At 39.6% G+C, this 17,379-nt stretch overlaps 1 protein-coding gene across 1 annotated transcript in view; it reads right to left on the bottom strand.

Annotated features, from left to right (window-relative positions):
• ldlrad4a (low density lipoprotein receptor class A domain containing 4a) overlaps nucleotides 1-16,102 on the bottom strand; it is a 120,038-nt gene extending 103,936 nt beyond the window's left edge. The window contains exon 1 of the mRNA XM_036565911.1: nucleotides 15,978-16,102. The gene's annotated coding sequence lies outside the window, so the exon portion shown is untranslated. The remainder of the gene's footprint in view (nucleotides 1-15,977) is intronic.
• Nucleotides 16,103-17,379: the final 1,277 nt, after the last annotated feature.

Genomic DNA, 17,379 nt, shown 5'->3' with positions numbered 1-17,379 from the left:
CTAAAAGCTCCCTCACAGAAAGTTACTACAGGAAATGGTTATGAATTCACTGCCTGATGTCAGAGACACTGTTTTATGATAGTTTTGAGAAGATTTTGGCCTTAAAATCCATTCATGGTGGAGGGATACATAACATGCAGGGTGTTATGAGGCAAAATAGTCCCCAAAGAAAACTTATTATTTCAGATTTTCCACTATTTTCCATCATCAACATTCCATATAAACTCAGAAGACTCGTGTAGGTTCACTGGTGGTTCTGGATAGTAAATAAAATGTCTATATTTGTGTTGTAGTCATGGCGACCCCTGGTTCCTATCACCACCACTGTAAGGACATCTGAACCATTTCACACCAAACCACTCTGAATCACTTTACATCTCAACCACATTTCAAATTACGCAGAAACCTGACAGCCCTACTCTTCTCAGCTCAGCAGCCAGGGGGCGCTTTTTGAGTATCCGCAGCACCTGGTCACAGCTGGCGCCGCGCCAGCTCTATGTATGAGCGCCGTCACCCAAACTCATCACTCCGGCGCTATCAAATTACTGGATTTGTCTGGCCCGCTCTCCCTCGCCAGACATATTGAACAGGACCGCGCGAGCGTGCATGCGTGTGCGTACGGCCGAGAGTCAGACGGGGCTCTACGCTCCGTATCTTACGGACGTGTAATTCTATAGCTCTGACAGCAGCTGGTGTGATCTGAGAACATCAGGGGTTCCTGGCCTTCTCCTCTGGGCTTCTTCTGCTGTGCCGAAACGCCGCAGCACAGACATCAGAGACACGGCTGAGGATTAAGATGAGCTTTAATGGCAGCTGCTGACAACACAGGGCCACCCTCCATCTTTTCAACGTCTTTGATTTAATCTCCACAAACAAATTTGTCTGCAAGCAGAGGCTAGACATTCATCAACACCCTAATCCAATATTTGGTTAGGTGGAGCTTTCGTCTCCTCACCGGCAGGTCCGTGATGTCTCACTGAGACGGGATCGGTCTATTATTTTGCCATGTAATTGTTTTTTAGAAGTGGCTTTTAAAAAAAGGTGTGCGTCTGCAGTTTTAAAGGGCCCGTATCATGGAAAAGCCTGGCTGGTTTGAAGTAACAGTGTGATGTAAGTCTCAAAACATATAAACATAGAGATTACAATGGTCTCTGTTTTGACTGCCCTGCTGAAAAAAACATAGAAACCATTAAGTGTGTCTGTTGGTTCCTGATGGTTTTTATGCGTTTTGGCTTTTTTAATGTGTTGATATCACAGCATAAAGGATCCTAATGGTTTAACAGGTGACCAAAGGCTGATTCTAAATGCATTTGATGGTTACCTAATGGGATCTAAAGGTGTTCTACAGAAAACTAGTGGTCTCTATTGGAAACCATTAAGCCAATTCCCATTAGAATACAAAACCATTAGGTTTTAATCTACGGAAGTCCAGAGAGGTCATGAGCTGTTGCTATTATTTTCTGGATTGTTATCTTGAGATAACAAGTTAATCATACAATTAACTCATTTTCTCAAGGTAAAAACTGTGATTGCTAGATAACAAGATAGCAAGATAACTTTATCTTGAGATCACAAGATAGTTAACTTGTTATCTCAAGACAACAGCTTTGTTATCTTGAGATCACAAGATATTTAACTCATTATCTCAAAATAACAACTTTGATATCTTGAGATCACAAGATAATTAACTCGTTAGCTCAACATAACAACGTTGTTATCTTGTGATCACAAGACAACTTGTTTTCTCAAAATAACAACTTTGTGATCTTGAGATCACAAGACAATTAACATGTTATGTTAATTAGATAACAAGATAACAAGACAGCAAGATAACAACTTTGATCTGTTTGATTTGTTATCTAGCCTTTAGCCTATCTTGTTATCTTGACAACTTTATCTTGAGATCACAAGATAGTTAACTTGTTTTCAAGTTTTAAGACAACTTTGTGATCTTAAATCACAAGACAATGGTTTTCTCAAGATAACAACTTTGTGATCTTGGGATAACAGGACAGTTAACTTGTTATATCAAGATAACTATCTAGAAAATTATAACTACCTCATAGCCTCTCCAGACTTCGGTATTGATCCCAATGGTCTCTGGTCCTTTCTCAGCAGGGTGGCTGCTCTGTTTTTGTGCATCGTTTAAACGAGCAGGCTGGGCCGCAACGCTGCTTATCCACCTTGTTCCTGCATCACATGATATATTTGTCAAATGCTAATGACATCCTGCCACAACAGGAACATGGGAATAAATAAAAATGTAAATAATCTTAATTATTGGGTTGCTTAAATGCTTCATTTGTTTTAACCAGCACTAAGATAACACTCCCTGTATGGTATGTTAACAGTGGGCTAGTGGGCTTAGCTCGGCACTATGTTGGATTCTAATGTCAGCTCTTGTTTGAATAAAGACATTTTAAGCTCGTAACAGGCACGTAAGAAACATTCTTTACTTTTCGGTTTTGAGTAAGTCCTTTTGTGAAAGGCTTGAACACAAGGTCTGTCTTTTATTATTGTAGCATTAGCCTGTTAGCTTTCTGCTAACCTGCTCAGGCTGCTCTAGTGAGGGCAGAACACGGTTATAAAGAGAATATAAACTGTAAACCAGATAAAGAGAGTCTGTTAGCATCACTGTTTCCTGCTAACAGACTTTCTTAAACATCTTTATTTTCTCTTTATAACTGTATTCTGCTCTCACTAGAGCAGCCTGAGCAGGTTAGTTCTGTGTTATGTTGGATTTTGATGTCAGCTCTAGTTTAAATAAAGACATTTTAAGCTCGTAACATGTATGTAAATAACATTCTTTACTTTTAACGTCTCAGTTGTTAGTACATCCTTCTGTGAAGGCTTGAACACAAAGTCTCTCTTTTATTAATGCAGCATTAGCCTGTTAGCTTTCTGCTAACCTGCTCAGCCTGCTCTAGTGAGGGCAGAATACAGTTATAAGGAGAATATAAAGTCTAAAGAAAGTTTTTTAGAAGGAAACAGTGATGCTAACAGACTCTCTTTATCTGGATTACACTTTATTTTCTCTTCATAACCGTATTCTGCCCTCACTAAAGCAGGCTAAGTAAGTTAGCTTGGCACTATGTTGGATTTTGATAGCGGTGCTAGTTTAAATTAAGACATTTTGAGATCGTAACAGGCCTGTACTCAACATTCTTTACTTTGAACGTCTTAGTTTTAAGTGTAAACCAGTTAAAGGGAGCCTGTTAGCATCGCTGTTTTCTGCTAACAGACTTTCTTAAACTTCTTTACACTTTATTTTCTCTTTATAACTGTATTCTGCCCTCACTGGAGCAGCCTGAGCAGGTTAGCTCTGCGCTATGTTGGATTCTGATGTCAGCTCTAGTTTAAATAAAGACTTTTTTAGCTCATAACAGGCATGTAAATAATATTCTTTACTCTGAAGGTCTCAGTTTTAAGTACATCCTTCTGTGAAGGCTTGAACACAAAGTCTGTCTTGCAGCGTTAGCCTGTTAGCTTTCGGCTAACCTGCTTAGCCTGCTTGAGTGAGGGCAGAATACAGTTAAAGAGATTATAAAGTGTATACCAGATAAAGAGAGTCTGATAGCATCACTGTTTCCTGCTAACAGACTCTCTTAAACTGCTCTAAAGTAGCTAACAACCTTGCTGAAAAAACAGTTGGTTTATGCTGGTTTATGCTAGTCTTGTGTTGGTTGACCATGCTGGGTGATCAGCTCTATACTGTATTTTCTAGCAGTGCACAATTTTACCCAAGGAGCTACAAATATTAGCTAGACTGTAGGTAATGAGCTAAAGTAGCTAGCTTCAATGATTTGCTAGATTGTAGATAGTGCAAGTAGTTATCTTGTAGCTATTCTAGGAGGCTACAGCTATTAGATACAATTATAGCTAGACTGTAGGCGGCTATAGCTATTAGCTATGATCACTAGATAGAATGTAAGTGGCTATAGCTATTAGCTATGATCACTAGCTAGATTGTAGGTGGCCGTAACTATTAGATACAATAATTAGCTAGATTGTAGGTGGCTATTAGCTACGATCACTAGCTAGATTGTTGGTGGCTATAGCTATTAGCTACGATCACTAGCTAGATTGTTGGTGGCTATAGCTATTAGCTATGATCACTAGCTAGATTGTAGGTGGCCGTAACTATTAGATACAATAATTAGCTAGATTGTAAGCGGCTATAGCTATTAGCTATGATCACTAGCTAGATTGTAGGTGGCCGTAACTATTAGATACAATAATTAGCTAGATTGTAGGTGGCTATTAGCTACGATCACTAGCTAGATTGTTGGTGGCTATAGCTATTAGCTACGATCACTAGCTAGATTGTTGGTGGCTATAGCTATTAGCTACGATCACTAGCTAGATTGTTGGTGGCTATAGCCATTAGCTACAAACACTAGCTAGATTGTAGGTGGCTATAGCTATTAGCTACGATCACTAGCTAGATTGTAGGTGGCTATAGCTATTAGCTACGATCACTAGCTAGATTGTAGGTGGCGATAGCTATTAGCTACGATCACTAGCTAGATTGTTGGTGGCTATAGCTATTAGCTACAAACACTAGCTAGATTGTAGGTGGCTATAGCTATTAGCTACGATCACTAGCTAGATTGTAGGTGGCTATAGCTATTAGCTACGATCACTAGCTAGATTGTAGGTGGCGACAGCTAGCTGCAATCATGAGCTATATTGTTGTTGTAGGTTGCTGACACTGTGCTCATTAAAATTATTTACTAAACTAATTTACGACGCATAACTAAAAAAGGAAGGAGGGAAAAACAAGTAAATCGGACTGTGAGGGTAAATGAGTGATGATAATTGGAATTTTGTCTAATACTCTGTTTAACCGCCGGCGGGCCGCCCAGAAAACACAGAGCAAAACGCCCGTGGACCTCCAGCTTTGTCATCAGTGGGCCAACAGTGGTCCACTATCCCCTTGTCATCAGGGTTTACACTTTATTTTCTCTTTATAACTGTATTCTGCCCTCACTAGAGCAGGCTGAGCAAGTTAGCTCGGCGCTATGTGGGGTTTTGATGTCAAATCTAGTTTAAATAAAGACATTTTAAGCTCGTAACAGGCATGAATTTCTTGAACTGCAAATCTGCAGAGTGACTTAAACGATTTTAAACGGTGGTGCAGGTTCAGGTTCACCGCAACAACAACACAAACAATACCCCCTCAACACCCACACACACAGGTACTGTTCCAAAAAATCAGCCGCCTTTGTAGAGGCCCGGACTCGATTCCTGCCTTCCCATCCGATGAATTATTCCTGCCGTTTTTGAAGGGTGTACGGAAACTAATCCATCACCGCGCCTTCAAAGCAAAAAAAGACGCATTCGGCCAGAAATTCTGATCAATATTTATGGGGCATACATGAATACAACTGAGGCCTCTTCAAAGGGAGTTAAGAGAAAAGTGCAGAGAGACAGAAGGGCCCTTTTTTTTGGTCTCTTTCTCAGAGAGTTGTAGCTTTGGTCCAAAACCCCATGGAATCGCCCGCTTTATCGTGGGCTAATAGGAACAGAGAGGCTCCCTGGGTGGACTGGGAAGGCTGCCTGAGCTCAGCTAAAAATAAAGAGCCGACAGAAGCCCACAGAGCGGTCTGTTGCCCCCCCCCCATAGCATGACTGCATACACTAGCAGCTAACAATGCTAACAGTCCTAGTCCGAGCAGAGGACATTACCTGGATTGCACTCTCCATGTTAGGTGTGTTTACAGACTGAGCAGCAAATCTAACTTAAAGTCCCTTAAAGAACAGAGTAAAATATTAAACATGTCTGTTTGATACTAAACTGGGGTGTTTTATTCAACATCCAGCAAATTTGAATTTGCAAATAATTAGCAGCTTAACTGACAGCTCCGACACTCCTAGCCTGCTCCACCCCTCATATAGATGGTGTATGGACAAACCATAGCTATACGAGGCGACACGTCTGCGCGTCCGCCATGTTGGAGAGGTCAAGATCCACTTGTGAACAGATTCATTTGTATTGAGAGACGATGAGTCTCAGGATTAAATCAGCCACGACTTCCTTATTACTCAACCGATTTTCACCAAATCTGTTTTGTTATAATCCTCAGACAGAGCTTAACCTAGGCTGCGTGGACTGTTCTCGGTAGCTTTTAATTCTTTATTACTCACCTGACGTGAGTTTAGCACGAGCTCTGATAAAAACACAATCAGCAAATCCATCAATGTGTGAGTCACTTCTAATCTTTGTACACAGAAGGACGAAGCTGAAGTTGGCTTCCTATTCGCCAGCTTCTTGTTTGGGTTTTCCCGTTCCACTTTCTGGTGCCTGAAGCTGCACCATTTAAGGTGGAACGGGAAAATTCGAACAAAAAGCTGGCAAATAAAAAGCTAAATTCAGGTTCGTGTAATAAGGTACTAACATGAATCTATTATGAATATCTACATGGATTAAGGAGTGCTATAACTACAAGCATTAACCATCATTGTAAATAAAAAACCACTACATAAAGTTAAGATCCCCTGAATAGACAATTAAATGAAATAAGCTTAATATAAAACCAGAGGAAAAACAATCACATCAACAGGTTCTCTGTGCCTCATTAACCACACGGCCATGTCTACGCAAACATCACACAAACAATACGCATCACACAGACATGAGTGTGGATCACTGCGTTCCCTCCGTTATATAATCCTATTCCACTCTAAAATGGCGGCGCCGTTGACGTGCCTGGCTGGACCCAACGTGGCATCTAGGTATGTATATCTCTGGTTTCAGCTCATTTGTCTGGTATAAAACAATGGCAACTGCTCTCAGTAAAGGTGATTCCACATGAGTAGGGACATCTCAGCTAGCCTGTTTTAATCTCATAGATTTATGAGTTGTTTTGATTGCTAGTGGTATTTATAACAGTCTTGGACAGTTAAGGGCTAATATGGGCAAAATATATAATTTTAAGTTATTATACATTTTACATCCCAAGTATACAGGCTTGTGCCTGTTGATTTTCTATATTATCATTACATACTTTTCCAGTATCACATCATCCCCTACACTGTTACTTCACAAAACCTTTGTTTTATATATATATATATATATATATATATATATATATATATATATATATACACACACACACACACACATGCACACACATATATATAAATATATATATATATATATATATATATATATATATATACATATATATATATATATACACATATATATATATATATATATATATATATATATATATATATATATATATATCTTATTATATATCTTTTTTCCTTTGTGGCGCATTAAAAACAGGTTGAAAAGAACTACTATGTCCACAAAGCAAAAAGTGTGTCACTGCAGCTGCAAATAACAGCAATAATGCTAACAGTGCTAGCTTGCTAGCCTCCTAGACTGAGGAAAGCATGTTGGATGAAGGCTCATGCTTCAGAAATATCATATTTACAAGATGAGCACACATGAACAGCACCACCCCTTCATATTTACTAGCGGAAAACCAGTAAAGTTTCCGGGTTGGGACGTGTCAACAAAAAATCAACATTAGCCGCTAATAAACTGGCTGTATTTCAGTTATTCAGCAACCACACATGAACGCTGCAGGCTAAAACCATCCACGCGGCAAAATACAAGTACAAGCACGTTACGTGGTGCTTCTAACCAGATAAAAACTGATCTCATAAACATCCTCTGCATTAACACAAAATAAACAGACTCTCTTTAATGACAGGAAAACAAAAGTAAACTAAAATCATTATGTCCAGTGCATCTTTCTTGTTTCCGACCAAAACCACTTGAACACAAGGCAAGTTGTACTTGCGACCTCCGATTTCGTATGTAGGACCTTCTGAGGACGACTTAAAGGCGGCATCATTCACGCTGACAAATTAACCACACATCCGAAAATGAACACATGCATATTTCATATAGAGTCTGAAACTAACACACTCCAACGTTAAATCTTTAATCTGAGCTAGCTTGATTATCCGTGCTCCAACCAGACCTTCGTTGTCATGATTGAAGTTGAACTAAGCATCACAGCGGCAGCAGAGCAGCTAACCTTGCTTAAAGCAAAGCATAAAAACCCAATCAAGAAGCAAAACACTGAGTACGTTCACATGCGGATTTCTGCAGTTATCTGATTATTCGAACGGTCGTGTAAACAGCACACTCAGAATTCTTAGATCGGAGTAGGGTCTAGCAATCAGATTAAGAAATCAGGTAAAGAGGCTGGATTTTAGCTCAGTAATCAGATTTCTCAGTGCTCTAAACTCTTACTCTGATTTCTTTCAGATTTCTCAGTCTGAGCATGTGCGAAAACAGACAGTGGTACCGGAAATAAGCGAGCAGCGTCGCCGTGAGACGCAGCAAAACACTTTTGGAGCGACAATAAATACATGCTTCATGAAGGATTTAAATTTTCTTCATCTTCTAGATGATGTTTTTTCATATTTTCAGGCAAAGTGGTGCGATGTTTTTTAAAAAAAGCCGCAGCATGAAGTTTGAGTTTTACATTATGTTTACGTCACGTTTTCTTCTGTGAGTTTACTGGCAGGTTGCAAAGCAGAAATCTGATTACTGCCTGACTCATGTAGACCCGGAGTTTCCCCATTATCTGATTACTCGAGCCTGTAAACGCGTTGATCGGATTGCTGACAAAATAAAAAAAAAGAGGTTAAAGTAAACTTACAGTGGACTGTAGGTCTTCTGGAAGTTCAACCCTGCTAAAATATCACCATAGAAACCATTAAAAGCTCCTGCTGGTGTTCAATAGTCTTTAATAGTATTCTGTGTTTTCCTGATGTGTTGATATCACAGTGTAATGAACTCTAATGGTTCAGCATGGGGTTTTGATTCCAGATGCATCTGATAATTTCCTAATGGGATCTAAAGGTGCCCTACAGGAAACTAGGTCTCTAATGGTAAATATTAAGCCAATTCACATTAGGTTTTAATCCTAATGGTTCTAATAGTCTCTGACTGTAAATCTGACTCATAGTCTAAGCAGTGTTCCGGTTAGTTGTTAGGAATGTAAAACAGCGTAAAACTGATACATACAAGCTCAGATACATGATAACGTCTGTTACAAACTTCAGATAAAACATACGGAAAGACATTTATAAGCTTTAAATGTCTGTGTTTAATCTAGAACAGCCAACACTGCAAAACATTGTGTCTTGTCAAGTAAAATTATCTTAAACCTAATCAATATATCCAATATTTCTCCTGTTAGAATTTGTTGTTAGCTTATTTTAGATTATTTCCATATGTTGTTTACTTGTTTTAAGTAATTTTATTAAGGAAAATTATCTCACTAAGTTGGCAGATAATTTTGCTTGTTTTAAGAAATGTGCTTGAAACAAGCTAAATTATCTGCCAGTATAGTGAGATAATTTTCCTTAATAAAATTACTTAAAACAGGTAAAAAATGTCTAAAAATAAGCTAAATAATCTTATAATAAGTGCACAACCATCTAAAATAAGAAATATTTGATATACTGACCAAAATTAAGATAATTTCACTTGACAAGAAACAGTGAGGAAAATGTTCATGTAATTGGCTGTTAGCTCAGTGCTAACATACTATTAGAAATTAGCAATATTTTGGAGATTTTGGTGGTGTTTTTCTTATTTATTAGGCATTTATGGCCTGAACTGTAGTAATAAACAAAAACAAAACAAAACAGCTTTAAACACATTTGTTGTCGACCAGTGAAAATAAAGAGTCATGCATGCCCTGCTAGCGGAGTTACACGGATGACGTCTTGTCTCGTACGATGATCCCGAGGTGACAGACAGTGTTCTTGGCACCGAAACGGCGTTCAGTAGCGAGGGCTCACTGCATGAGTCATTTAATAAGCAAAGCCAGTAGCATTGCCCACCTCTACACTTGGCAGTTTGAACATTTATCACAGACGACATACACAAACCTACACCCAAGCTGCTCCCCGAAACCGGCTCTTTGTTCTTCAGAGCAATAAACCTGCAGCCTTCATTTGTAAATCATCACTTCATGCTCCTGTAAGATTTGAATGAACTTCCAAACTGCTGGAGTGACTCATATAATTGATGCATGTCTCTGCTGCTGTTATGACTGGCAGGTGTGTACTGTACCGCTTTACAGCCTTTCATTCGCCTCCAATGGCCTGTGGCTGTTTGGATACAACAGTGTAGCCATCAGCAGTGCTGTACCGGCTCCACTACCGGCTCCACTACCGGCTCCTCTACCGGCTCGACAGACGCTGCGCTTATTCAGTTTTTAGACTTTTTTTATTTTGACAGGTCACACTTCTATAAGTGACCCATATCAGTAAATCAAAGCGTTTAACGATTAACTGAGTAAACAGAGCTGTAAAACAAACAAACTACAAAAACAGACTTAACTGAACAATAACATACCCAGCATAGCCTTTTAAATACTTCACTGTACATATAGATATACGCACAGCCGTATGCAAACGTTTGAGTATTTATAATCAAATTACATGTTTTGTTGATTTTCTAAGTGATAATAAGTTAACATATATGAATTATTCAGAATCTATGTTGATTAATTCAATATCTATGTTGATTAATTTAATATCTACTATGAATTCAGTATCTATAATGAATTATTCAGTACCTATGATGAATTATTCAGTATATACTGTGAATTATTCAGTATCTACTAAGAATTATTCACTATTTATTGTGAATTATTCAGTATCTACTGTGAATTATTCAGTATCTACAACGAATTATTTAGTATCTACTATGAATTATTCAGTATCTACTATGAATTATTCAGTGTCCACTATGATTTTTTCAGTATCTACTATGAATTCATCAGTATCTACTAATTATTCAGTATCTACTATGAATTATCCATTATCTACTACGAATTATTCAGTATCTACAACGAATTATTCAGTATCTACAATGAATTATTCAGTATCTACTATGAATTATTCAGTGTCCACTATGATTTTTTCAGTATCTACTATGAATTCATCAGTATCTACTAATTATTCAGTATCTACAATGAATTATTCAGTATCTACTACAAATTATTCAGTATCTACTATGAATTCATCAGTATCTATTATAACATATTCAGTATCTACTATAAATTATTCTGTATCTATTACAAATTATTCAGTATCTACACTGAATTATTCAGTATCTACTATGTTTTATTCAGTATCTGCTATGAATTATTCTGTATCCACTATGAATTATTCAGTATCTACTACAAATTATTCAGTATCTACTATGATTTTTCAGTATCTACTATAAATTATTCAGTATCTATTACGAATTATTCAGTATCTACTATAAATGATTCAGTATCTACTATGAATTGCTACATTCATTTTTGCATATTGCAAGTTTTCCCCCTTTTCTTTAAGTGGAAAGTGAAAAAAATATGCAAAATAAAATGTTATACCCTACATTTAAGTCTCAGCACTTTCTAACAGTTACAAAATTTAAATTTAAATGTACAGCTTCAATCTTATCCCTTAAGCATTTAACTTAAAATAGATACTTAAGATGTTTAATGCAAGTGGCCACTGGTGGTCAGCAGAGAGTTTGTCTATTGGGTGAATACTGTTGGGTTTTATAAGACGGTAGTAAAGTGCTATGATGAAGCGGGATCTGCTGGACGTGTGTACAGAGAAGGAGAGCAGAGCTGTTTTACAGTGTAGGATGTGCTGCAGGACAGTGTGTGTATGTGTGTGTGTGTGTGTGTGTGTGTGTGTGTGTTTGTGTGTGTGTGTGTGTGTGTGTGTGTGTGTGAACTGTGATTCACCCCCTCACTGACAGGAGAGTTATGATCCTTCACTCTCACACACACCTGCTGCCACCAGCTACAAGACCTGCAGTCAAAACCCACCAACATACATACAAACAGTCCTATGCAAAAGTTTGAACACCTCTGGTCAAATTTCATGTTTTGTTGATTTTCTAAGTGAAAATAAGTTAAAACATTGTCTACAGAGACACACTTAAATATGGCATTTTTCTGCAAATTTTTGTGCACAATTTCTGTTTTTTTGCTGAGTTTAACACATTGGAAAAAAACAAACAGTATAAAATGTGCCATAACTTTTGCACAGGCCTTGTTTTGTGTTTTATTTTGTTCTAAATATGTTAAATTCAGTAATTGCATATTAAAGTGTGCAGTAGTGTGTCTCTGTAGAGGATGTGTTCACTTATTTAGACCCAGAAAATCAACAAATACGTGGAACTAGACCAGAGGTCCCAAAAAGTTGGGACACTGTGCAGAATGTAATTAAAAACAAAATTCAATGATGTGCAAATCATTTAAACCCTATATTTAATTGAAAATTGTACAAAGGCAACATATCAAATGTTAAAACCGAGAAATTGTATTGTTTTTAAAAAAATATGTGCTCATTTTGAATTTAATGCCAACAACACATTCCAAAAAAGTTGGGACGGGGACATGTTTACCCCTGTGTTTCATCACCTCTTCTTTAAACAACACTGTAAGCGTTTGGGAACTGAGGAGACACTGCTGTAGTTTTGAAAGTGAAATGTTTTCTCATTCTTGCTTAACATAGGATTTCAGCCGCTCATCAGTTCGGGGTCTTCTTTGTCGTATTTTTCATTTTATAAAGTGCCAAATGTTATCAGTGGTGACAGGTCTGGACTGCAGACAGGCCAGTTTAGCACCTGGACTCTTTTAATACGGAGCAATGCTGCTGTAATACATGCAGAATATGGTTTTACATTGTCTTGCTGAAATAATCAAGGCCTTCCCTGAAAAAGGCGTTGTCTGGATGGCAGCATATGTTTCCTTCACAGTATTAATGTTGCCTTCACAGATGTGCACATCACCCATACCATGTGCACTAATGCCCCCCTATACCATCATGAATACTGGCTTTTGAACTGTGTGCTGATAACAAGCTGAGTGGTCTTTGGCCCAGTGTCCATGATTTCCAAAAAGAATTTCAATGTTGATTCGTCGGACCTCAGAACACTTTTCCACTTCCCCTCAGTCCAGTTTAAATGAGCTCAGACCCAGAGAAGGTGGCAGCGTCTCTGGGTCCTGTTCATTTTAACTAGCATTTGTGGAGGCAGTGATGAACTGTGTTCACAGACAGAATCATGTCTGTTTTTAATGCAGTGCTGCCTGAGTGCCCAAAGATCACGGCCAGCAAATACTGGTTTTCAGCCTTGTCCCCTGCATACAGAGATTTCTCCAGATTCTCTGAATCTTTTAATGTTATTTTGTACCGTAGATGATGAAAAGCAAAAGTTCTTTGGTATTTTATGTTGAGAAACGTTATTCTTGAATTGTTGCACTATTTGATGGTGCAGTCTTTCACAGAGTGGTGAACCCCTCCTCATCTTTACTCCTGAAAGACTCCGCCTCTCTGAGATGCTCTTTGTCAATTAACCACCAGGTGTTTTTTTAAGCATTACACAACTTTTGTTGCCCCGTCCCAACTTTTTTGGAACGTGTTGTTGGCATCAAATTCAAAATGGGCATTTATTTAAAAAAAATTCTCAGTTTCAACATCAATATTTTTAATTAAATCTAGGGTTTACATGATTTGCACATCATTGCATTTTGTTTTTATTTACATTTTTCACAGCGTCCCAACTTTTTTGGAAATGGGGTTGTATAAGTCGCTCTGAATAAAATCGAGAGCGGAGTGTAAATCTGACTGCTTCTACAGCTTTCTCAGTCAAATCTCAGCTTCCTATTAATTATTTATAACATATGAGGTTGTAGAATAGTAGCATCTTTATAGAAGTATTTTACGCATGTACACACAACTAAACTGGATTTATATTGAAAACAACAAATAAATAGAAATTGTGTACAAAGCAAAAATGTAAGTGTGTCTCTGTGGAGGACGTGTTAACTTTCAATTTCACTTAGAAAATCAACAAAACATGAAATTTGACCAGGGGTGCACAAACCTTTGCCTACTACAGTAAAATATATTGGTGGATCATTCTCAGCACTGCAGTAGCACTGACATGGTGGTGGTGTGTTAGTGTGTGTTGCGCTGGTCTGAGTGGATCAGACACAGCAGTGCTGCTGGAGTTTTAAACACCTCAGTGTCACTGCTGGACTGAGAATAGCCCACCAACCAAAAATATCCAGCCAACAGAGTCCTGTGGGCAGCGTCCTGTGACCACTGACGAAGGACTAGAGGACGACCGACACAATCTGTGCAGCAGCAGATGAGCTATCGTCTCTGACTTTACATCTACAGAGTGGACTGACAAGGTAGGAGTGTCTAATAGAGTGGACAGTGAGTGGACACAGTGTTTAAAAACTCCAGCAGCACTGCTGTGTCTGATCCACTCGTACCAGCACAACACACACTAACACACCACCACTAGATCTATATAGAAATGAAAAGTCTTCAGGCTTGGCAGAGTTAAAAGTTTTAAAGTTAAAAATTAAACATTTTTCAAGTTAAAAGTCCAGCAAAAGCTAAAGTTTAGTGGCCATTTCTCATTTGGCTTTTTAATGCACACACAAACTTTGCATGTGTACTCAGTGGTGATAATATGTATGAAAGTATGAAGCATTGTCCCTTTAAGAGTCCTGAGCCCTGAGTCCTAAGTACTAAGTCCGAGTCTTAAGTCCTGAACACTGAGCCCTGAGTCTTGGACACTACGTTCTAACCCCTGAGTCCCAAACACTGAATTCTGAGCCATGGGCCCTGAACCCTGAGTCCTATATTCTGATTCCTGAACACTGAGTCTTCAGTCCTGAGCCCTGAGCCCTGAGTCTTCAGTTCTGAGCCCTGAGTCTTGAGTCCTGAGCCCTGAGTTCTGAGTACTGAGTCCTAAGTCCTGAATACTGAGTCCTGAGTTGTGACTCCTGAACACTGAGTCACGAGTCCTGAACTCTGAGTTCTGAGCACTGAGTCCTAAGTCCTGAACCCTGAGCTCTGAGTTCTGAGTACTGAGTCCTAAGTCCTGAATACTGAGTCCTGAGTTGTGACTCCTGAACACTGAGTCACGAGTCCTGAACCCTGAGTCCTGAGCACTGAGTCCTAAGTCCTGAACCCTGAGCTCTGAGCCCAGAGTTTTGAACACTGAGTCCTGAGCCCTGAACCCTGAGCTCTGAGTCCTGAAGCCTGAACACTGAGTTCTGAGTCCTGAACACTGAATTCTAAGTCCTGAACCCTGAGTCCTAAACACTGAGCCCTGAATCCTGGACACTGAGTTCTGAGTCCTGAACTCTGAGTCCTGAACACTGAGTTCTGAGTCCTGAGCCCTGAACACTGAAAACTGAGTTCTGAGTCCTGCGTCTGAGTGCTGAGTTCTGAGCCCTGAACCCTGAGTCCTGAACACTGAGTTATGAGTTCTGAGTCCTGGGTTTGTGTCCTGAGTTCGAGTCCTGAGTACTGAGTCCTAAGTCCTGATTCCTGAACCCTGAGTCCTGAACCCTGAGTTCTGAGTTCTGAACCCTGAGTCCTGAACCCTGAGTCCTGAGTTTGGAACCCTGAGTTCTGAGTCCTGAACACTGAGTTCTGAGTCCTGAGTTCTGAACCCTGAGTCCTGAGTTCTGAACCCTGAGTACTGAGTTCGGAACCCTGAGTCCTGAACCCTGAGTTCTGAGTCCTGAGTTCTGAACACTGAGTTCTGAGTCCTGAACACTGAGTCCTGAGTTCTGAACACTGAGTTCTGAGTCCTGAACACTGAGTCCTGAGTTCTGAACACTGAGTTCTGAGTCCTGAACCCTGAGTTCTGAGTCCTGGACACTGAGTCCTGAGTTCTGAACACTGAGTTCTGAGTCCTGAACAGAGTCCTGAGCCCTGAGCACGCTGCTGCAGCTGCTTTCCTTTTTGCACTACCAACTTGCATTTCTCACATAAATGTCTCGCTTCCTGCTTTTTTAACTCCTTTTATATAGCTGCTCCGTCTTCATTTGTCTACCCAGCTCCGTCTAAAACACCCACGAATACTAAAATAGAGCGAATTAAATAGAAAGAATGCTGCTTACGGTTCTTTCACCGGGAAGTCTCGCCTGCAGACGGTGCTCCCTGCCCAGAGGGGGGGTGAAGGGTGTCTAGACGGTCTCTGCCCAAACTCGACACACATACACAAAACTCCGCTGTGTTGTTTTTTTTTTTTTTTCTCACACCCGTTTTCAGGAATAACCCCGCCTTCCGCGGCTCCGATTGGCTGGCGGGCTCTGGAGTCGTGCGTTGGGATTGGCTGCGGCGTGCGCAGTTTTGTTTTGTACTCGAAAGCGTTCTAGAACGCGGAGGACAAGCCCCGCCCCCTCCCTCACTCACTGCGCTGGCTAAAGCTGTGTGTTTGTACTCTCGCGCGTTCTAGAACGTAGAGAACTCTAGAATTCTGGACTTCGTGACGTTCTAGAATTCTTCGTGCGTATTCGCAGAGAGGGCGGGGCCTCAGGGCTTCTAGAAAGGGCGGACTGGCTGTGTATGTGAGGCGTAGCCAATCACGGCGCTGCGGGGGCGGGGCCTTCCGGAATACGGGTGTGGGGAAAGAGCCCTCCGACTGGATGGGAATATTTTTAGAAAACGCTGTAGCGACACCTGCAGAGCAGGAGTACTAAACCTGCAGAGTGTTTCACCAGCCTTCAGCCAACGCGGCCGCTGTGCGGGGTTTTAGTTTAAACTTTAAGGTTTGTTTTTAATTATTTCCACATAAACAATGCAATAAAACCAAGAACCGAATTAAGGAGGCTGATGGAAAAAAACATAGAAACCATTAAGTGTTCCTGGTGGTTCTTGGTGGTTTTGTATGTGTTTTGGCTTCTCATGATGGGTTGATGTCACAGTGTAAAGGATCCCAGTGGTTTAACTTGTGACACCATGACTGATTCCAAATGCATTTGATGGGTTCCTAATGGGACCTAATGGTGTCCTGCAGGAAACTAGTGGTAACCATTTCCCATTAGGAATCAAAAAGCATTAGATTTTAACCTTAATGGTTCTAATTGTCTTTTTCTGCAGGACAAACATGCAAAAATACTTAACGTCAGTGTTCTCGTTTTGTCTGTAAACGCTTAAAAAAGATGGTTCTTCAGTAAAGGCAGTGGTTTTATGTTCTATACAGAACCATTTGCATGCTTAAACGGCTCTTCAGATTGAATATGGTTCTATATAGCACCTATTGTTACGATGTCAAGCCAGAACCACTTTCAGAAAGGTTCTATATAGAACCTTATATAACACATTCTCCATCAATCTGATGAGCCATTTCACCATGCAATGAACCAAATATTTAGAACCATTATGGTTCTAAATAGAACCATTCCCTTTACAAAATAACCCTTGCAGAACCATCTTTTTTAATAGTGTACTAAAAGTGTTCTGCTATTGTTATGATGTCAAGCTTGTAATAATATCAAAACACGTTTTGGTGCTATGTAG

The sequence above is a fragment of the Colossoma macropomum genome, unplaced genomic scaffold (assembly GCF_904425465.1).
Source record: "Colossoma macropomum unplaced genomic scaffold, Colossoma_macropomum, whole genome shotgun sequence".
Lineage (NCBI taxonomy): Eukaryota > Metazoa > Chordata > Actinopteri > Characiformes > Serrasalmidae > Colossoma > Colossoma macropomum.
Note: the sequence above shows the minus strand (reverse complement) of the source record. Positions and strands in the feature narration are given on the sequence as shown.